Below are 23,825 nucleotides of genomic sequence, written 5' to 3' on the forward strand. Positions count from 1 at the left end.
GACTAAGTTGTATTTTTTTAGTGCAGTTTGAGTTGATTTTAATTCAGAGTTGCTGTTATGATATAATGATAGAAGCTGCAAACATTTCCATTAACAGTCACAATATCATGTCAAATTCTCATTTTCCAGTTGTTAATGGTGAATTCTATCATTTTGAATTTTTGTGATTTGTTTTTTTATGTATTTGAGGTAAATTCTTTCCTTTGTAACAAATTCATTTATTGCTGAAACTATGTTAAGATAAATGCGCTAATCATTATAATAAAATCTTATGGTCAACAGTTAGTGATGTGCGATACCACTGATTTCCTTTAAGATCCGATACCAACTAAAATTCTGGGTGGTATTGATGATACTGATCCAATACTGATACGTTGCACAAAAACTTATTGTTTTATTGTATTTCAAATTATAGTTTCATAATCATTACAGGACATCAGACTACTTGTTCTTATTGCTTAATAATGCAGAATTATCATATAGAAATAAAAACCCTTAAGTTGTGCGCTATTAAATTAAATTAAATTTTATTTTTATAGCGCCCAATCACATGATTTTGTATAACCTTTGCATGCTTAGATTAAGTATGTGTATGTGTCAGTATGACCTAGTAACAAAAAACTGCTTAGCTAGCTGTAACAATGTTTTACTATGTTATCTACTAACTGGTTTGCCCGATGAAACTCTGGGCCAGCGCCAGGAGCTTCCTGGGAAAAGACAGCTCTTTCTGTGTTGCAGACCTTATTTACAAAAATTCATGACACATTGCCACAACACCTCACTGTCTTGCCACATGTATCGCAAACCATGTCTTGGCTCTTTGTAGAGGTAAAATACCTCCACACATGACTTTGTTTATACTCAGCCGTTGTTATGAGTGCACACGTCAAGGGGCTGCGACACCTTTATGCAGCCATATTTCGCATATGACTAAGAAAGGCGGAAGAGGAAGTAGTTCCTTCCAAGTTTTCCTGTTAATGAAAAACTACAAATTTACCCCAAATTACTAAAATATCGATATTTTAATATGACAATTGATTCTAGAACATAAAAAACTGGTATCGGAGGAATCGATATTCCAATATCGATCTGCACACCACTATCAACAATATCAAATGTTTCCCTGAAATTTAAAACACATTTTACTTAAAATCTGAAAAAAGGGAAATAAATATTGGAATTGATGCATCATTTTTCTACTACAGGAATTTAATTTTTCCATGTTTTTCACAAGTTTTTGCTTTTATAGAAATATACAGGGCGGGCCATTTATATGGATACACCGTAATAAAATGGGAATGGTTGGTGATATTAAAGTCCTGTTTGTGGCACATTAGTGTATCTGAGGGGGCAAACTCCTCAAGATGGGTGGTGACCATGGTGGCTAGGGATGGGTATCGTTTAGGTTTTATCCGATACCGGTGCCAAACCGGTACTTTTGAAACGGTGTTCAAACCGGTGCTTAAAGAATGGAGAACACAAAATTGGTCCAAAAACCTGTCATGTTCAGCTGTTTTTTTGTAAAAAGATAACAATGTTAGCCTTTTCTGCAGCTATGGGGCACATATGGTATCACTCTTGGCTGGAAGCAGTGCTTAAACAATGGAAAAAACACAAACTTTGTCCAAAAACCTCTCATGTTTAACTGTTTTCCATCTTTTCTTTGGGCATTTTAGCCTTTTTGGCCAGGGTGAAGGGAGTATCTGCCATCAAACAAGAAGACAGCCGCATGTAGCTATGTTGATGTTTGCTAGTTCACCTTACATGCATTAATTTAATAACGTGGTTAGCCTACTCAACGTAAATTACACACGAACAACATTAAGCTACTCACGCAGAGAAGAACGGCTGTTGCTGCCATCATCATCCGTCATCATTTCTGCTACACTGGCAGGGCTAGGGGCCAGGACTCTACTCTTTGGGGGATGTTGTTTAACTCCGGGTCCGATAACAGGCACCACACCCGCAGTAGATGTGCACGGTGTGAGGTCTCGCAGCAAGCTATCAAATACGGCGCATTTCTCGGCTTTTAAAAAAAACACTATGCGTCGCCAGGTGTTTCATCGGATTTGAGGTGTTACCTCCTTTGACAGTATCACCTTAAAGCACTTGTTGCAGGCTGCTGAGTTTGCATCTTTTGCTGTGAAGTACAACCAGACTTTTGACCGCTTCGCCTTGGGCATTTTAGCTCTGCTCTAAAAGAACGTATGTACCTGGACCCGCCTACTATCCTCGGAAACGTAAAGTGATTGGCTAGAATCTAAAGTGTGTCACAGCTCAGGAAAAAAAAGCACCAAAATAAAGCACCGAAATGTGCGCTGCTTTTCGGTCTGGTTACTACTGTTTATGGCACCGGATACCGGTACCCATCCCTAATGGTGGCCATTTAGAAGTCGGCCATCTTGGATACAACTTTTGTTTTTTCAATAGGAAGAGGGCCATGTGACACATCAAACTTATTGGTAATGTCACAAGAAAACCAATGGTGTGCTTGGTTTCAACGTAACACGTTTCTGACCACCTTTAAAATGTGTTCAATGTGCTGCCCACTGTGTTGGATTGTCAATTAGGGGTGGGTTTTTATAATCGATTTATCGATTAAAATCGATTCTGGCTTGGATAACGTGAAATCGATTCATTAACATCCTGAATCGATTTTTTAATATAAATTCATTATGCCTGAAATGCCAGAATCTCTGGTGAAATCTCACAAAATTTCAACAACCAGCAAACAGCTAAGACAGTAAATGAGAGCAGGTACACGGATTCTGCACAAAGACAAAAACACACAGCGCTGACCCGTGGATCAGAATCGCCTTTCTCACCTGACGGCACGGACACGGTCGGGGCTGAAAGCTGACAGCTCGCTGATTCTGATCTGTCGGCGGGTCCGCGCTGTGTTTATGTCCTTTTTGCGCTGATTCTAAAGCTGTTAGTTTTATCTCTCTCCAAACAATATTGACCGAACCAGCAGCAAAAGAAGATCCAAACTACGCTTCACATAAACATCGTCATGAATTCCCTCTGACTTTTATTGTTTTGCTTCCACCAGGATAAAATCACACGTCATGCACAGCTCTCTCTCGCTCTCTCTCTGTACTTCAAGAACAGTTTCCCGTCTAAAAATCTGTTTTCTGCATTATTATTATTACTGCAGAATATTTTTATAAAATCCCAGGCCAGGAAAACCACCTTCATGTCTTTCTGTGTTTTATCTTCAGCTACTTTGACACAAAGACATCTGCTGTGACGCTCACACCTTTGATAAAGTCTTGCGAGTGTCAGCTTCCTTTTTATAGATACAAAAACATGTAAATATACTGATCTGAATTATAATATTTCTGACTGTCAAAATTTCCCAGATTCAAATCGAATTGAATTGAATCGTGGATCGAATCGATTCGGGACCTTGTGAATCGGAATCGAATCGATTCTAGAAATCATTGACGATACCCAGCCCTATTGTCAATGCAACCCTCTTCTCCCACTCTTCACACACTGATAGCAACACCGCAGGAGAAATGCCAGCACAGGCATCCAGTATCCGTAGTTTCAGGTGCTGCACATCTTGTATCTTCACACCATAGACCTGCCTTCAACCGTAATGTGATGGTGCACCATCTTGCTGGAAAAACTCAGGGAACGTACCAGCTTCAGTGCACAAAGAGGGAAACACATCATCATGTAGCAATTTCAAATATCCAGTGGCCTTGAGGCTTCCATTGATGAAGAATGGACCCAATATCGTTGTACCCCATATACCACACCAAACCATCACTTTTGTTGTTCCAACAGTCTTGGAGGGACCCATCCAATGTGGGTGTAGCCTGGTCTCAAATATCTATTTTAGACCCTACAGGTTAAAGGGATATAAATATTGTCATGTAAAGACTTTATTGTAAATATTTCATATATGTGTTTAAAAGACAAAAAAAGAGTTTAAATGCATTAAAAACGTGTCTAAAATCACAATAAATAGAAGTCAATCATAACTTAAGTGTTCATGGAGTTATAAGTTACAAGAAAACCAAAGGTTTGTTATCTAATGTGAAACAAGGAAAACTTTGTATTTGCTGCAAGTTCTTTTACAAGTTCATTTTAGGTTGTCAATCTTGTATTTTCTTGTATCCCATTGGTTGATGTAAACCTATTGTCCAATCAGACATAAGGAAGGCGGGATCTAAGCGAGGAGGAAGGAAAAAACAAATAGTTATGTCTATAACTTCTGTTCCCTGAAGGAGAGGAACGAGGTACAACACATAAGTATGGGATATCACACCCTCGCGTGTCCTGGCTGAAGAAACCTTTAATCACGCCTTTAAGGCAGATGACGTGTGATGACACGCGCACGGCCCCGCCTGCACATATAGCCACTGTCATCACAGTCATCCCTCAGTTCGATAGCCGCTCTTCTCCGAGCCAAACTGCTCAGTGGGGCCACCTTGTGTTGTACCTCGTTCCTCTCCTTCAGGGAACAGATGTTATAGACATAACTATTCGTTCCCTTTCAGTCGATTCACTCGGTACAACACATAAGTATGGGACATATATACACGCCCCACAGAGCAGCCACCGAACCGGAATCAGACCACCACATCCTTAGTGAGTGGTAGACCCAGCAGAAAGGACAGCATGAGCCACCGAAGGGGCTGTAACGACCAACCAATAAAACCGCACAAAAGTGTGCATTGATGCCCAACTAGCTGCCCCACAAATATCAGCTACAGGCACCCCTTTAAAAAGAGCCTATGAGGTTGCCATCCCCCTGGTGGAATGAGCTCTTACCCCGTGGGGCAAAGCAAGACCACCGGTGCCGTATGCCAGTGAGATAGCTTCTATAATCCAATGGGACAGCCTCCGTTTGGACAGAGCTCTACCTCTATTTGGATCAGCGAAGCAGACAAACAGCTGGTCACATAAACGCACATTCTGAGTGTGCTCAATGTAGGTGCGTAGCACACACATTGGACAAAGAGAATGCATCCTCCTCTGCTCCTCAGATGCAAAAGGAGGGGAGCAAAAGCTCAGCAACTCAAACTCCATTGAGCTAGAAGATGCAGGCATGATCTTGGGAAAATAGGCAGCATTTGGACGCAATACGACCTTGTGGCCATCAGAAGAGAACTGTGTGCAGGAGGGATGCACAGAGAGCGCATGAAGGTCACCCACTCGCTTTGCCGAAGCCAAAGTGAGAAGTAATGCAGTCTTATATGAAAGAAATTTCATATCCACAGACTCAATGGGTTCAAACGGGGGGCTACAAAGGGCCTCCAGCACCAAAGACAAGTCCCAAGCAGGGACACTGGACTTAAGCACGGGCCTCAGCCGGCGAACTCCTTTCAGAAAACGTATGGCGAGGGGATGTGCACCTAGTGTCACCCCGTCAAAGCCAATATGACAGGCAGATATAGCTGCTAAATAAACCTTAATTGTCGAAAATGAAAGGCCCTTATCCAGCAGCTCCTGCAGGAATGTCAAAACATCCACAATAGAGCACTGAAATGGGAGAATGTGGCGGTCCTGGCACCATTGCTCGAAGGCTTGCCATTTGTAAGCGTACAAGCCTCTAGTAGATGAGGCCCTAGCACTCTGAATTGTCGCTATCACACTAGGTGGCAAACCCTTAGCAATCAAGTTTAACCTCTCAGCAGGTAAGCATGAAGGCGCCACAGATCTGGGCGCGGATGAAACGCTTCTCCTCCCGCCTGAGAGAGGAGATCCCTGCGGAGAGGAAGCTGCCAAGGACTCGCTGCTAGCAGGCTGATTATCTCTGCATACCACGACCTTGTGGGCCACCAAGGGGCCACTAGAATCAGAGAGAGGGGGAATGCCGACGCACTCTCTCTAGAACTGGAGATATCATTTCCACTGGGGAAAATGCATACAGGAGCACGTCTGGCCATTGGTGCGCTAGCGCGTCCAAGCCCAAGGGTGCATCGTGGTCGATTATGGAGAAGACCAGGGGGCAGTGAGTATTTACCCTGGAAGCAAAAAGATCTATTTGCGCCTTGCCAAATAGGTCCCAAATCTGAGCCACTATTAAAGGGTGTAACCTCCATTCTCTCACCAGAGGACCCCCCTGGAGAGAAGGTTCAGGTGGCCCGGGACATGGGTGGCTCTTAGAGACAGAAAATGAACACTGCACCATAACAGCAGAGAGCGAGACAGGAGCAGCCCGGGCTCCCTCCAAGGACTGAGAGCTAGCATGCAAGACGCAGTTACCGGCAGCCTCCTCCGGAGGTGACGCGATGTACACAAATGGTGAGAGAGAGTCCAGCGTTGAAACGCTCTCATTTTTAACAGTCCAAGTGGCACTACGGCAATCATAGATGCCATCATGCCCAACAAGCTTAATATCGTCTGGAAACGCAGTCTGCGTCCCAACTGAAACTGAGCGAGGCAGCGATGAAACGTGGCCACTCTGTGCTCCGACAAACATGCGCGGCTGGAAAGCGAGCATATTTCCAAACCGAGAAAAGTAATCTGCTGACTCGGGATTAGTGAGCTCTTTTGAAAGTTCACAGAGAACCCCAGTGTCTGAATGTGTGACAAAACCAGCGACAGCTGTGTCTCCACCTGCTCTCTGGAGCAAGCTACGAGAGCCCAGTCGTCTAGGTAGGCTAAGATGCGGATTCCTCTCTCTCTGAGGGGCGCTAGCGCTGCCTCGGCACATTTCGTAAAGGTGCGAGGAGCGAGCGACAGCCCGAACGGCAGAACTAGGTATTCGTAGGCTACGCCCTCGAATGCAAACCTCAGAAACTGCTTGTGTTTCGGGTGTATAACCACATGAAAATAAGCATCTGTTAGATCGATTGTTGCAAACCAATCTCCCGGGCCGACCGCATTCAAGAGCTGTCTGAGTGTTAGCATCTTGAACCTGTACGTTCGTAGATACGTGTTCAAGACTCGCAGGTCGAGGATGGGACGAAGCCCTCCCCTTTTTTCGGAACAACAAAATAACGGCTGTACCAACCTTTGTCTGTCTCCGAAGCGGGGACCACTCGTATTGCTCTTTTCTGCAATAGCGCCTTTATTTCCTCTCTGAGTATCATGGCCGCCTCGGTGTTGACAGTCGTGTTTACGACTCTTTGGAAACGAGGCGGCTTGACCCGGAACTGCAACCGGTAACCCATGGTAACGGTTCGCAGCACCCACGGAGAGGGGGCGCAAGCGCGCCATCGAGGGAAGTGAGCAGCCAGCCGGCTGACCTGCAGCACCGTCGACGGGGCGTTGTCGCCCCCCAGTGTGTCTGCAGGGGACTGCATCACCTGCCTGACCTGGCTCATTCTGCCTGCAGGCTGAGCATTTGATTGTTTGAGAATAAACAACACTCTTTATTGATTGTAACATGGAAACATGTACATTTATACATTTTGTTGGAGGCACCTTTTCTGGGGCACAACAATGAAAAACAGCGGGAACACTCGATGTGGTCACCTGAACATTTAACACACCTGAACAGGGAGTTACCTGAGGCATTTTGTGTGCAGGGGTTTTGTGCTTGGGAGACAGTGTTAGGAAAGTGCAGCGCCTTCTGGGGCTGACAACCTGAACAGAACTTAAGCTGGACCCCCTCTCCACTCGAAACCATAGCTAAGAGGGCTGAGGCTTCTTCCTCCTGGGCGTCGGGTCCCGCTGGGGGCCCGAGGGTGGGCCTTTGCTCCAGGCCGACTGGCGTGGAGCTCGGGCCGGAGGATGTGCTCTCCCTGGCGGCACACCCACTTCAGCAGTGGGCGCCGGTCTCTTGCCAGTTGGCAGAGGAGCGGCGGGCCTGTGAGAGCTAGCTGCGGGCTTGGGCTGACGTCTGGGGATGATGTCGCGCAGAGCTTCCGTCTGCTTCTTCCTCAGATCGAATCTAGCCTGAATGGCTTCAAGTGAATGTCCGAATAACCCAGCCGCAGACACTGGTGCGTCCAGATATACAGCCCTGTCCCTATCCGGGACGTCAGAGAGGGTCAGCCACAGGTGCCTCTGCGCCACTACTGTCGAAGCCATCCCTCTGCCCAGGGAGAGCGCTGCACAGCGAGACGCACGGAGGATGTAATCTGTGGCGACTCTGACCTTGTTAAGAAGAGGTGCCAGCGGGATGTCATCAGGAACCAGCGATCCGAGCTCCGTCAGGCACATTGCCTGGTACGTCTGGAGCATGGTGACAGAGCTCATGGCGCGAGCAGTGCCGGCCTGAGCTCGATAAATCTTCTCCAGCTGCGAAGCAGAGAATCTGCAGTGCTTGGACGGCAGAGTTGCGGGGCCACCGACACCATGGTTATGGGACGGGGCCAGATAAGCAGCCAGAGACGGCTCCATAGGGGGTGGGTTAGCTAAGCCAGCCCCCTCGGCGCCGTCCAATTCCATGTACTGTCCATAGCCGGGCACATTGACGCGGGTAGACAGAGGTTTGTCCCATGATGCTGTTAGCTCGCAGCGAACGTCTGGGAACATGGGAAGGCAGTTTTTGACCGTTGCGGGCTCCGGTGGGAGGAAAAACCCCGCGAACCGCGACGGCTTCTGAGCTGGCGGAGGAGAGGGCCAGTCCACCTGCAGCTTCTCAGCAGCACGGTGAAACAGGGAGAAAAGAGAGATGTCATCGTGGTCAACAGGCGCAGCAGCGGCGGCACATTGGGCCGACAATGAGCTCTCCTGCTCATCCTCCGACAAACCATGGATGTCCAGGCCGATGTCCAGCACGTCATCGTCTTCCTGGGGAGCGCTGGCGGGCTTCAACCCAGGCTGAAGCCCGTCAGCGCTCCTGCATGGTTCCGGCTCGTCATCGGCTAACCCGTCAACATATTCCATGTGGTCAGCCCAGCTAATTGCGGGGACATCGACCGGAAAATCCTCGTCTTCGGACTCGGACGAAGCCGGGGCTCCAGACTCGGAAAGGGGAGGGTCATGCAGTGCGACAGCCGAGCGTCCCAGCACTTTTTCCACAAACGTCACCCGTCTTTCTAGGGTCGAGCGCTGGAGCTGGCGGCAAAACGCACAGGCTTCGGGCTCCGTCAAGGCTCTCCTAGCGTGGACGATCCCCAGGCAGACAGGGCAGGCATCGTGCTGGTCGCAGTCGTGCAAAGAGAAACCGCATCCCTGAGGACAGGGGCGAACAGAAGATTTCTGCTTTGCTCGCTTCGGTTTGGAGTACATTCCAAAACGCAAAGCGAAATGCTGCACAGGAAAAACTTGAAATTAGTGCTCCGCGGGCAGCCTACACACCAACTGCGCGGTGGAGGCTAACACCAACAGGGGCAGTTAAGCTAAGTTCAAGTCGGCAGACAACGGAGCTAACTAGCAGTAGCTAGCTAGCCACACTCAGCAGAGGTGTTCTCAGCGAGGTGAAGAGCGTAAGAACTGAGGGATGACTGTGATGACAGCGGCTATATGTGCAGGCGGGGCCGTGCGCGTGTCATCACACGTCATCTGCCTTAAAGGCGTGATTAAAGGTTTCTTCAGCCAGGACACGCGAGGGTGTGATATCCCATACTTATGTGTTGTACCGAGTGAATCGACTGAAAGGGAACACTAACTAAGCTAGTGAGAGTCGGCAGCTGCACATTATCGGAGGTTGTGTACCAGAGCTAACGGGAGAATAGTCAAAACAATAGCCGTGGATGCAGAGTCTACGTTCCTGTTATGGACTGTTTTACCCTGTGATGAGTGAGTACTGAATGTGGAGTTGGTGCTGAGCTTAAACAGAATGTATAAGTACTTAAAATGTATGATGTTAATTGCGAGTTAGCATTTTAGAGCCAGTAATAGCTATGTATGCCGAGTATGTAAGCTACAGATTACTCTATGGAACTAAATAGTAATCTCTAATGCACAGTGGACTGAGAGGAATTCTCTGGACCCCTCTGCTGTGGATAGGATTTCCGTGTGTTTGTCCCAGTGTACTCAGCAGCCCGGGTATGCCGCTAATTCCAACCACGTTGCCGAGTGGAGGCCGCATGGTCACAAACCGAGCCTGCCCCTCAGCTTGCCCTCGCACTTAGCCCAAAGGATTTGTGAGTAGATCTAAGCATGTGCGTTTTGTTTTCTGCTTGTTTAACAAGTGAAGCGGCCATTTGTGTGTTTTCTGGCCCAACGAGCCCGAGCAACGATCAGGCCTGCAACGGTTTCAGTAAATGAGCTCACAAAGGTTACAAAATTTGAACTGAACTTAAAGGGGAGTATTTTGGATAAATGTGTTTCTACAACATTGACTGTGAGTTGTGAAGAGAGAAAATCATCCAATTGAATTGAAAGGAACACTTCAGAACTTGGAATATTGTATTTTTTTTTTAAATTTAAATCATACTTTATTTTGACTAAAGTTCACATTTTGAATTTAAAGTTTTGTGTTGTGTCATAATTATTACTTACAGAGTTTATAAGTGATAACGGTTACTAAAAAGGTAAAAAAGAGGTTTAACATGTTAGATAAATTCATTATTCTTAGTGAAGACTAAACAGAACTCATATCATTTTCACTAAGTGGAGGCACCACCAATATTAAGACTTCTAAGTACAAAGGTTAAAACTGATTAATTATTGTTTCTCCTGTTTACCAGTGAAATTAAGTAACGTACCCAGGGCCCCGCTCATAGTACTATCACCACCTTAACCGAGGGTTAATCCTGAGCTATTTGAGTTGGGTGCTACATGGGTTAGTGTCAGACCAATAGCGGTGGTTTTGTTTGTTAACTTCACCAGTCACATAAAAGTTTGCCATCACTGAACAAAATCTTCTGCGTGAACTGAGGGTCCTGTTCCAAGTTTTGTTTTGCCCATTCTGCAAATTCTGGGCGCCGATCTGGGTCATCCTCGTTGAGATGCTGCAGTAGCTGGAGTTTGTAAGGGTGCCATTTGTGAGTAGCTACACAGCAAATTCAAAAGTGTTAAATGTTTTGGTGTTAATCGTCTTCTTGCAAAAGTAGAGTTAATTTTACTCTAAGTAGAGTCACATTCTTTTAATGTAACTCTGAGGTGTAAAATGATAGTAGTTAAAATCGAGTGTTAAAAATGAGTGTTTCTGTGTCAAATCTGGAGGTGTTACAGTGAAAACATTAACTCTTGACCTCTTAACTCTGAACTCCTACAGGGGCTATGACACCAACAGAGTAAATTCACAGACTCCGCCCCCAGCACGGCTCCAATCGAAGCTGAAGTGAAGCCGTTTCAGAACATTTTGCTCTACATATTTGAGTTGTTTGCCATGCTTGGTAAGTCATTTTTTCAAAGATTGTTTCAATTATTTCTATTAGCTTTTACTTCTGTGGCTCTTTGGAGTTGAGACAAAGCTGTGTGAAAGGCATTAGCCATGTTGCTCGCTGATAGCATAATATTCTGTTTTAGCTAGCTGAAAGGTATTGTTTGCGGGCAAATACCACAGCCTTGGAAAAAGCTTGCATGTGAATTTTCAGTCAAATCTTTGGTCAAATACACCCAAAACAATGTCTAGAATGTGAAATGTTGGTATAATGGTGCTACTTGAAGCCTGAAAATGATCGCCCATAAAAAAAAAAAAAACAAAAAAAAAAAAAACGAGCAAACAGCAGTAGCAGACGTCCTGACTGGATTCTACGTTATCATAGATCCCTCCAGAGTTTTGTGCACACGGTTTAGGTAAAAATGAAAAAGGTTGAGGTTTTACATTTACTTCAGTATTACCTGTTGCCTGTGTCCTTGTCTTTTCGGAAAATACTTTACACAAGTAATGGCTCAAAGAGGATTCCTTTTTTTTTTTTTTTTTTTACTGTGCTGCAATTGTTTACTGGATTATTTGTGCCATTAATTAGTGTCAACTAATTTTTATTCAATCTCCACACAGGATATGCTTGTGAAGATGGAATATGGGGGAGAGCAGAAGTGCATTGAAGTTCCACAAAGTGATGAATGAAGGACATGCATATTGTATTGAAGAAATAAGTGTTGAGAATGCTGTTATTTGCATTTACCAGCTCACCTATGTCAGACCTTTTGATAAACAAAATTCTAATGAAAGTGAGAACATGTATACTGTTACATCTTTCAGAAAATGTTTTGAAATTGTGGTGCACAGTTCAGAATAAATGTTTTTCAAAAACCATTGCGTCTTTTTAGTAAATGTTTATTTCCAAAAGAAATTTCTAGAAGTTCAGAACAGTAAAATTCCCGCTTTTTAGAATGAATTAGAAGATAACTCTTACGTAGTTAAACTAAAATACTCTTTGAGAGTTAATATATAAACTCTTAACACCAAGTGTTAAATTATCAACTCCAGACAGATTTGGTGTTTAACACTAAATCAGAGTTAACGTACCAACTCTCCAAAAAGAGTTAAATTAACACTCTCTGGTGTGGACCCATATAGACACTTTAATAGTGTTGAAATCAAATCCGACAGTATTAATTTGGACATGCTGGATTTGCTGTGTAATATTTGCCGAAGGGATGTTTGACTAATGCCACTCTCCAGTGACATGCGGCGAGTGCTACGCTGTGGGCTCTTGCTGAATGAAGCTAGGACAGCCACTGATGTTTCTTCATTAGTGACAGTTTTCTTGCGTCCACATTTTGGCAAATCCAACACTGAACCAGTTTCACGAAACTCAGCAAGCAGTTTGCTAACTGTAGCATGGGAGATGGGTGGTCTCGTAGGGTGTCTTGCATTGAAATCTGCTGCAATGACCCGGTTACTGCGTTCACCAGATATCAACACAATTTCGATCCGCTCCTCACGTGTTAACCTCTTCGATATGTCAATGGCTGTGAACAAAGAGAAACTTGTAAATAACTCATGAAAGAATAAAGTTATGTTGAAACCAAGCACGCCATTGTTTTTCTTTTGACATTACCAATAAGTTTGATGTGTCACATGGCCCTCTTCCTATTGAAAAAACAAAAGTTGTATCCAAGATGGCCGACTTCTAAATGGCCACCATGGTCACCACCCATCTTGAGGAGTTTGCCCCCTGACATATACTAATGTGCCACAAACAGGACTTTAATATCACCAACCATTCCCATGTTATTACGGTGTATCCATATAAATGGCCCATCCTGTAGAAACCTCAGGAGGCAGTGATGGAGGAATCACTCAGGTCTATCTCCCTCAGTGATCCTGAAGGTGTCCATGCCTTCATCCTGGTCCTACCTGTGGATTGCCTCACTGATGAAGACAAGGGAGAGTTAGAGACCATCCAGAACACATTCAGCTCTCGAGTCAATGACTTCACCATGATTCTGTTCACTGTGGACTCAGATCCTACAGATCCAGCTGTTCTTAACTGTCTAAAGGAAAACCAGGACATCCAGGAGCTCTGTGAGAGCTGTGGAGGAAGATCTGTTGTTCTCAACATGAAGGACAAACGGCACATCCCAGAACTGTTAGATACTGTGAAAAAGATGAGAGTTAAAGAATTTGGGTGCTTCTCCAAGGACACATCAAGGGTCTGATTGTAATAGTGAGGAAGCTTCCAGCTGAACAGAGTGAGGTGGGAGGTGCTGATGGAAATCAGAGCAGAGCGAGAGAACGTAAAATCAGTGAGATGAGTGACGACACAAAGGACGTACCACAGACAGACGTGGAGAGAGTTGTGAAAGAGAAGGATGAAGAGGAGAGATGAAGACCTCAAGAAAAAACACGAGGAAGAGTTAAAAGCTGAAAATCAGTGAGCAGCCTGGACAGAATAAAGAGGAGAGAAAACTGAAAGTAAAGGAGCTGAAGGAAAAAGATGAATCCATCAACAAGGAGCGCAAAGAGAGAACGAGAGGAGGAGACAAGGAGACACAAAAAAACCCAACAAGTGTCAGTTCAGTCAGAAAGAGAACTGAGAGGCAGCTGAGAGGAAGCTGGAGCAGTACAGGACAGATGAAGAAAGAGCGAGATGCTTGGGATATAGAAAGAAAGGAGATCTGGGAGCAATTTCATCAGGAGCAAAAACAGAACCTGGAGGAGGTGAAAGCAAGCCACAGAAAGCTCCAGGAAGAATATCAGTGGAAGAGGAAGAAGTGGACATATTCATGGGTTGTGGCCTTATTGTCATTATTAATAATTTTATTATATTATTGTGTTTACCGCACACACTACAGAGAGTGCAAAGGCAGAGAAGAGCCTGTAGCGTTTGCTAAGATGTAAACTACCCTGATGGAGTTTGTTCAAGCTACTTTAAATAATATTCAAAGATTCAAAGTGTTTATTGTCATGTGTCACAGGAAAAAAATGGGCATTTCTCTGTGCAATGAAATTCTTTCTTTGCTGTCCACCCACAGATGCCGATTAATATATACAATAGAAATAGAACAGATAAAATACAAATAGTACAAATAAATAAATGAAGACAGAAAAGGAGACAAAATATTGAAGTCTGAAACAGATGTGTGCAAAAGAGCTATAGCTTAATATGCTGCCTTAATATGCAGGATGACCTGATGCGCAAAAAAATTACTATTACTGTTCAAAAATAGGTCAGCTGTTCAAGCAGGCAGTGGGGAAGATAAGATAAGATGACCTTTATTAGTCCCACACGTTGGAAATTTGTTTTGTCACAGCAGGAAGTGGACAGTGCAAAAATTCTGAAGCAAAAATTAGAATATAATAAGAATAAATACTGTACACAACTGTTCAGAATAGAATAAAATAAAATACTATATACAGTAGAATGAAATAGAATAAAATATACAATAGGATAAAAATAGTTGTATACAGCATTTGTATTCTGAGTAAAAATACAACAATGCCAGAAAGGAATATTGCACTTAGTGTTATTGCACATGTATGGGTGTGTGTGTTTGATCAGTTAAAGTCTTTGTTGTGGAGTCTGACAGCAGTGGGGAGGAAAGACCTACGAAATCTCTCCGTCCCACACCGTGGGTGCCGCAGCCTGCCACTGAAGGAGCTGCTCAGTGCTGTCACAGTCTCCTGCATGGGGTGGGAGATGTTGTCCAACAGGGATGACAGCTTAGCCACCATTCTCCTGTCACTCACCACCTCCACTGGGTCCAGAGGGCATCCTAGAACAGAGCTGGCCCTTTTGATCAGCCTGTTCAGTCTCTTCCTGTCCCTGGCAGAGATGCTGCCACCCCACCAGACCACACCGTAAAAGATGGCTGAGGCCACCACAGAGTCATAGAAGGTTTTTAGGAGTGGGCCCTCCACTCCAAACGACTTGAGTCTCCGCAGCAGGTACAGCCTGCTCTGCCCTTTCCTGTAGAGGGCTTCTGAATTATGAGTCCAGTCCAGTTTGTTGTTCAGATGAACACCAAGGTACCTGTAGCTGTCCACAGTCTCAATGTCCATACCTTGGATGTTCAGTGGTTGCAGTGGAGGATGTTTGTGCCTGCGGAAGTCTACCACCAGCTCCTTGGTTTTACTGGTGTTGATCTGGAGGTAGTTCAGCTGGCACCAGTCCACAAAGTCTTGAGTCAGTCCTCTGTACTCCTTGTCGTTCCCATCAGTGATGAGGCCGACTATTGCAGAGTCATCAGAGAACTTCTGCAGGAAGCACTGGGTGGAGTTGTGGGAGAAGTCTGCAGTATAGATGGTGAAGAGGAACGGAGCCAGAACCGTTCCCTGTGGGGCCCCCGTACTGCAGACGACCCTGTCCGACACACAGCCCTGAGTTCTCACATACTGTAGTCGGTCGGTGAGGTAGTCCAGAATCCAGGTAGTGAGGTGATGGTCCACTCCAGAGTTCTCCAGCTTGTCCTTCAGGACCGTGGGAAGAATGGTGTTGAAGGCACTGGAGAAATCAAAGAACATGATTCTCACAGTGCTTCCAGCGGTCTCCCTGTGAGAGAGTGAACGATGTAGGAGGTGAATGACGGCATCATTCGCTCCAATGCCAGGCTGGTAGGCAAACTGAAGTGGGTCCAATGATGAGCTCACCAGGTGCCGAAGCTGAGCCAGGACCAGCTGCTCCAGGGTCTTCATCAGGTGGGATGTTAGAGCCACCGGCCTGTAGCTGTTGAGGTCCTTGAGGCGTGAAGTCTTTGGCACTGGTAGGACACAGGAGGTTTTCCAGAGCTGTGGGACTCTTCCCAGCCTCAGGCTCAGGTTGAAGAGGTGTTCCATCACCCCACACAGTTGGTCTGCGCAGGACCTGACGACCCTCGAGCTGATGCCATCTGGGCCCGCTGCCTTCTTGGCTTTAATCCTCCTCAGTCCCTCCTAACCTGGGTGGTTAAGAGAGACAGGCTGGAGCCTTGTGTTGAGTGTGTATTGGATGCTCTTAGGTGATGAACTGTATGCCTCTTCAGCATTGGCATACAGTAAGTCCAGTGTTCTATTGTCTCTGGTTGGGCATGTCACATACTGGGTGAAGGTGGGCAGTGTGGAGTCCAGTGAGGCATGATTAAAGTCCCCTGATATTAAAAGAAGAGCTCTCGGAGATTGCGTTTGCAGTCTGCTGACCACAGAGTGGAGAGTGTCACAGGCTGCATCCGCGAAGAAGAAGGAGTTGCTGAGTCTGGATGTTCTGGATTTCACATTTCTAAACCGTCTTGAGGGCAGAAGTGTGAACAGTCCATGTTGGGGGTGTGTGGGGTCTCTAAGGATGGAGGCAGCTCTCCTCTGGGCTCTGCAATGGTAGATGCTCTGCAGAGAGGGCAGCGGGGTCCTGGTGATCTTCTCCGCAGTTGTTATCACTCTCTGCAGGCATTTGCGGTCCATAGCAGTAGTGCTGCCGTACCATGCAGTGATGCAGCTGGTCAGTGTGCTCTTCACAATGCAGCTGTAGAAGCTGCTGAGGATCTTGGCCGACATACCAAATTTCCTCAGCCTCCTCAGGAAATACAGCCACTGCTGAGCCTTCTTGACCAGCTGTGTGGTGTTCAGTGTCCAGGTGAGGTCCTCAGAGATGTAGACACCCAGGTACCTAAAGCTGCTCGCACTCTCCACTTCAAGCCCCTGGATAAACAGTGGCTGGTGAGGCCTCCTCTTCTTCCTCGTGTCCAATATCATCTCCTTTGTCTTGTCAGTGCTGAGGGTGAGGTTGTTGTCCTCACACCATGACAAAATTATGTTATCTTTGGGTCCCCAATCCTAGTCCACGAGGGCCGGTGTCCCTGCAGGTTTTAACTCTCACCCTGGGTCAACACACCTGAATCACATGATTAGTTCATTACCAGGCCTCTGGAGAACTTCAAGACATGTTGAGAAGGTCATTTATCCATTTAAATCAGCTGTGATGGAGCAAGGACACATCTAAAACCTGCAGGGACACCGGCCCTCGTGGACTGGGTTTGGGGACCCCTGGTGTAGAGGATGGGACTGAGGACGCAACCTTGTGGAACGCCAGTGTTTTTAATAATACTGGCTGAAGACCTGTTGCTGATCTTGACGGACTGGGGCCTGCCAGTCAAAAAGTCCTGTAGCCAGCAGTGTTGGGTAAGTTACTTTAAATTAGTAACTTAGTTACATTACTAGTTCTATCAAAAGTAACTCAGTTACTTCAAGTTACTCGTTACTTTCAAAGTAACTAGTTACTAGGGAAAGTAACTTTGGTTTTACTCAGAATTCTCTTGTTAATATGTTTCTTCCATAACTTTGCCAGTCTTCTAGCTTGCTTACTTGCCACAAGTGCCACCTACCAATAGAAAAAAAAAATGTGCCTATTTCCACGAGAGAAATCCCACGCCTGGACCGTCATTGACCGCTGCCATGATTCTAGCCTACGTCACAGCGTCATGTGCGCTTTTTACATCCAACACAAAAACTGCAGTCGTGGTGCTTTCGATTGTACTCAGAACTCGGAAATTCTGCCTTCCGAATAGGAAGATGTAGGTAACACCAGACTTCAGATGAGCTGCATACAGGGCTGGACTGGGACAAAAAATCGGCCCAAGCATTGTGACTAGAGACCGGCCCGCCATTATAGGAAAAATCATAAAGCCTTTGAATGAAAACAAACACTGTTGTGACAATGATGTTCACTGTTTTGATGGTATATATGTATCAATCTATCAATCGTTTGTTGTAAGATTCAGATAATTATTTTTTAAAAGCTAGACATTTTAAATGAGATTAAGAAAGAAAAGTATTTCCTTGTGCCCACCTCTCCCTGTTAATGCCCTACCTGGCCCCCCTGGCAAAACTTTGCTAGATCCGCCCCTGCACAGTTACCAGCTGTCAGCTACTTAGAACAGGATCCTGGTGTAAGTGGTCTCTCAGAAACAGTTCATAACTTCCCTTTAACTCACTCATGTCACCTAAAAGGTAAACCTGTTTCTCCATCACCTGTTCAGCTCTGATGATTCAGTAAGGACATCTCCTGGTTTCATCTTCATGTTTCCCTCTCACCAGATAACCAAACCGAAATCATGACCAGCAGCTTTCACAGCTGTGGCTCCAGCAAACATCAGCTGATACTAGAAATTAATATTAAATAAATTCTAACAACAGCTGATCAAGCTTAAACGTGCTGCTGTTGTTTAACGTGACATCGGCTGGTTTCTTCTTTCTGGCGCGAAGTGGGCGATAAACAAACAAGAGAGCCGATCAGCTGATCATTGATCAGTTTTCATGATTGAAGTAGAAACATGAGAGGAAGGGAGGGGATGAGAGAAGAGGCAGCTGTGCAGCAAACACAGAGTAACTCCAGCTTTGTGTCTTTTTCATTGTAGCTGAAGTCTGGGACAAACTGTGCTCCCTTTCACATCAATACGAAACACGTGATATTTTCTCTGAATATGAGCCGATTCTGTTTTTTACGGGACGGTTGGCAACTCTAATAATTAACCTTATGAACAAAATAAAGTTCAACATCAGTAACATAGCACCCACCCAGCTGTGTAGAAACCCCGTCATGCTAGCTAGCACGCAGTACGAAAAAGTCAGCATAACGAAAATAAACTCCACCTAAACTTGGTTTATATCTGACCCAGATAGACTGCAGGTCATAACTTCTTACCTGAAGTTCAGTTCACACTCGGACCGGCGGCCGCTTCGGGTCTCTCTTCCTCCTGCGTCTCCTTTCCCTCATCCACCTGCTGGCTTCCACCACTTGCTAATGTTACTGAATCTGGAAGCTCCGCGATAGCCACCACACGAAGTAACGAGTAACGACCCTATCTAAATCCCAGTAAAGACTAACGCGTTCCTGATTTTGGCATAATAACTAGTTACCGTGCTCGTTACCACAATAATAACGTAGTTACTGTAATGCGTTACTTAATAACGCGTTATAGTCCCAACACTGGTAGGCAGTCACATAGGGTGGGGTGCAGGCCGAGTGTTGCCAGCTTGTGAGTGAGTTGTGTGTGGGATGACAGTATTGAAGGCGGAGCTGTAATCAACAAAAAGTACCCTGATGTATGAGTCTTTGTTTTCCAGATGGGAGAGGGAATAGTGAAGGGCAGCAGCGATGGTGTCTGAAATGAACTATTGGACCACGTCAGACACGTCAGACTGAAATTACTCATTTACTCTTCAAATGGATTAATGAACTATAATAAAAAGGTCACATGCTGCTACCACCCAACAAAACAACAAACACCAACTTGTAATTACAAACAGCGAACGCCTCACTTTTTAGAGGAGTGTGCAGAACAAACTAAAGGGTCTTGGTTTGTATTCAGTGTCATCAGCAGGACACCTGCCAGGGTCCATGTGGGCGTCTTAAATTAAGTATGACTGCTCAGGTAGACAGGTTACTCCTAAAATAGCACGCAGTAACTGTGAACAGTAATTAATATATAGCAGTAATGAAAGCTTTCAGGAGGTTTATCTGAGTAGACTGTCCCTGTGCACTGTGTGGCATTCATTCACTGGTTAAACTCATGTCTAACAATGTATGACAATAACAGCTGAGTCTATGTTCAGTTGCATAAATGATTTCAGTTGCTGCCATGTGATTGGCTGATCAGAGACTTGCATTAATGAGCAGTTGAACAGGTGTACGTAAAGAAGTGGCCAGTGACTCTTTGAACGTGACCCCTTTACTGTGCTGTTAACCTGAGGAGTCACTAGATGGCACTGTTGCATTGTGTTTTCCTGCAACACCACAGTTGGAATACAACAGTCGCTTTAACAGAAACGTGTAGTTGGGCTGTTTTAGTGTGAAATGTGTGTAATTTTATTAATTTATGCATTTTTTTGTAGTTCATTTTAATCCTCAGATTCACATGCATGCACATTCTGAAATGACAAGGCCTTGAAGGCTTTTAATGTGTAGTTTATTACTGCGCTCTGTAACACCTGAACAAATAAAATAAGTTACCACACTGCATCTGATTAACAGCTGTGTGTTCTGACACCAATCACAAAGTGATATTTTTTTGTACAGTCCTGCCAGTTTCTGCTCTTTAGCAGTTTTATATTTCTGATGGTTTTATGTCTAATGAAACATAACATTACAAAGATGCCAGTGCAAATCCAGTTTGCTCACTTTGTTAATTATTTTTTAAAATCACAGATTACAGAATATCAAACATTTTAGATGCGACAGGGAGTACAAACACTCACAAGCAATTGTGAATGTGTGTCTTTTTTTTTTTTAACTTCTTCTCATATACTGCCTCACTTAACTTGCCCTTAATGTTAATAACAATTATAGATGTCACACAGTCTTCTTATCATTAGCTAAAATATTAAAAAGAAATATTCAATTTATGATGTTTAAGAAGCTTGGAAAGAAAAGGACTTCTTTAATTGATGCTGTCAATTAAAATGAGCTACAAAAAATGCAAAAAAAATATACTCAATTGATGATGGCATTAAATGTAAAAAGTAGAGTCATCATAGGAGAACATTAATGTCTGGACCACATTCATCAGAGGTCATCCAATAAGTAACATGTCTTCATCACCCAGTGGTTTTCCATCAGGACAAGCAAGGCAGGCAGTGCTTGCCGAGTCAAATCTAAAAACAGACCTTGATTAATTAAGAAGTATTAAAGTAAATCAATCTCTTTACTTTTATCTCAGGCATTGCTCTGTCATGAAGCTCCTCAGCTGTTTGGACCCATGCTTTACATTACTGCCATCTTGTGGCTGCAGTTGACTATTTTTGCTAGATGGTCCTTGTACCTTTGAACTCATTAGAAACTGTAGCATGCCTCCATTTTACAGGTGTATTTGCCAAATGCATAGTAAAAAAGATGGACATCAGAGGTAATAATAAAATCCAAAGATCGGTGACAGCGCTTGGAACCATAAGGCAACAGATTAAAAAAACTGCGGGAAATAAACTGAAACTGAAATATAAGTAGGGCAAAAGAAAGGGGTGGTCATGGTAGGGTAAGACTGTAACACAAAAAATCTATACACACACACATACAATGACATTTTATACCTTCTCCAGAATACTATGGCCACAAGTTTGCATCATGGTGCTGATCCTGAATCTTTCCCTTATGATTTATTCCTAATGCTATAATAATAAAGCAATGAGAATAAAAAAAATTATGTAATAAATATAAAATAATGTATTAGTGATGATTCAGTTTGTTTGACTATCCACTGTGTGCAGGCAGAAAGCTTATTAAATGTTTAAACTATAGAGATACAATCATTTTGCTGCTGTAAAAATCAGCCTTTTGTCATTGTTACGACTGTTGTCGTAATTATCATATGTAAATTTGAGTGTGCAGGTGCTCCTCCGTGATTGGTGTATCCAGGGTGGATGGATCGCACCGATTGGCTAAGGACCGGGAGGCAGCGGATAAGAAGACACCGCCAGGGACTGCCAGGTCATTAATCCTTGGCCCAACCCAACCGGCAGACTGTTCACTGTGTCACTATGTTGGTTAATGTAAGAGCATGTAGGGGTGGACCGCCTTTTCGTTTGATCAGTTTTCTCCTGTTTTTGTTAGGCAGGGAGGAAAGTGATTGTCGTTTGATTTAGTTCTTTTGAGTAGGTAAGTTGTATTTATTTCTGAGCTAGGCTACCTTTTGTTTGTTGTTTTGGCCTTGGGTTCACCCTGAAGTTATGATATGCTCCCTTCCTTTGTTTAACTGCACTCATTGTAAATAAATCACTGTCAAAGTATTAAGTGTGTGACGTGCTGCTTGGGGTTGGACGGGGATGGATCACCCTTTATGTCGTGGTCTGGCCTCGCCTTGACGGGCCATAACAGTCATATTTTAAATAGAAATCTAATATAATCTGTTTCTTAATGTATTTTCTTTAAAACAGTGTGTTTTTTGAATATCCAAATTATAATAATCCATAATTATGTGGACATGCGTATTAGTTTTTAATTAAATTTAAGGCCTCCAGAAAGGCAGGAAAAGCCCTGTAACTTACTTTAAAACTAAATTTGTTCCCTAAAACGGTGGACAGAGCTACAGACTTATGACAGCCTTACCCAGTTAGCTAGCAGCTAATGACCAGCCCTACTTGTGCAGTTAATAAAAGGACAGGTAATTTTTGTGGCCCTGTTGCGCACACACAGCACGCTCATTTGTTTCAATTCGTCTGTTGCCACTGTTGTGGATTTTTATGACATATCTGTGTACACTGGACATATACTCACATATACACATATACTCTCTATATATATCTGAACTGGAGTGTTTATATAATGGAATCACGGTGATAAGCATTTAACCTGCATGTTAAAATAAACACAAGACCCACATTTGTAGATCAAATATTATGCACAAGTATATTAATGAAGTCTGTGCCACTTGTTGAATGAGCATATGTGATCAATACTGTCTGAAATGTAGTGATTAGGATCAATAAGTAACCTTTGACTGTAATATGACCAATGGTAACCAGTCCAAACAAAGGGTTAAATAAACTTGGCCCCGCTGAGCTGCACCTGGGAGCTTCTCCGCTGCCAGAAGGTGGTGAAGCACCCATCTCTAACCCATAAAAGTAAACAAATTTGCCCGCCTGAGAGTGCACCTGGACACTTTTACCCGTCTCCGGTTGCCAAAATTGTGAAAAACCCTTCCTTAACAGGTATCGTAGCCCACCCCTGGCAGCAAACCCGACAAAGCCGTCAGGAAGATTAATTGTTAATAGTGCTCTCAGAGTTATGGAGCAATGCCAAAAGGTTATGTAACACAGGTGTCGGAGATTTAAGAAGAACAAAGTGCAAAATTGAAAATTGATTGGGGAAAATTTGACAAACATATTATATCGATAATTGGGGTTAATGTTGACATTTGTAGAGTTGAGAAAATACTTTTTAGTTAAATTTTTGATATGGAAAAGGGAAAAAGCAAGGAATGGAAAATACCCAACATCAGCAGGAGGGGTCACTGACCCTACATAAAGAGGAGGGTCGAGATGCCCCGGGCTGCTGCTGCTGCTTTTCTCCCTTTCTGTCATTGTGTATTAGTCTGAGCTGTTTGTGCTTAAAGGCTCTTCACCCCGGGGTTCGCGTCGCTTTGCTTTCTGCTATGTAATTGTCATGCTATACTATACTGTATGTATTTTCATTCTATTCATGTGATTCTGTATATTAAACTCTGTTCCAAGAATTCTACTCTTTTCCAGAGCATATTTTTGAGTGATTTGATTTTAATTTAGTAAGTAAGTCAGTAAAATTTATTTATATAGCGCTTTTCACAGATAAAAAAAAAAATCACAAAGTGCTTTACAACACAGGAATTGGAAATATAAAACAATATAACAGTAAATAAAACAGCAAATAAAACAATGAAACAATAAAAACAGCATAAGAGGAAATTAATCAAATGTTTTCCTAAATAAAAATGTCTTCAGCTGTTTTTTATTAAAAGAATCAATGGAGTCCGTGCAGCGAAGAGACAGTGGAAGAGAATTCCACAACCGTGGTGCCACTGTCTGAAAGGCCCGATCACCACGAGTTTTAAAATGAGTGCGCGGTACCACCAGCAGTCTCTGATCTAATGACCTTAAAGCCCAAGAAGATGAATGTGGTTTCAGCAGGTCAGATAAA

General features: G+C 44.0%; 2 pseudogenes; one reads left to right on the forward strand and one right to left on the reverse strand.

Moving 5' to 3' along the window:
• Positions 1–4,599: 4,599 nt before the first annotated feature.
• On the reverse strand, positions 4,600–7,286 carry LOC146621709 (uncharacterized; annotated as a pseudogene).
• A 2,469-nt stretch (positions 7,287–9,755) lies between these two features.
• LOC146621710 (uncharacterized) lies at positions 9,756–14,075 on the forward strand (annotated as a pseudogene).
• The last annotated feature ends 9,750 nt before the right edge of the window (positions 14,076–23,825 follow it).

Source organism: Diplotaxodon limnothrissa, linkage group LG12 (genome assembly GCF_057381915.1).
Source record: "Diplotaxodon limnothrissa isolate DT_005_m linkage group LG12, D_limnothrissa_male_GT1.1, whole genome shotgun sequence".
Classification (NCBI taxonomy): Eukaryota; Metazoa; Chordata; class Actinopteri; order Cichliformes; family Cichlidae; genus Diplotaxodon; species Diplotaxodon limnothrissa.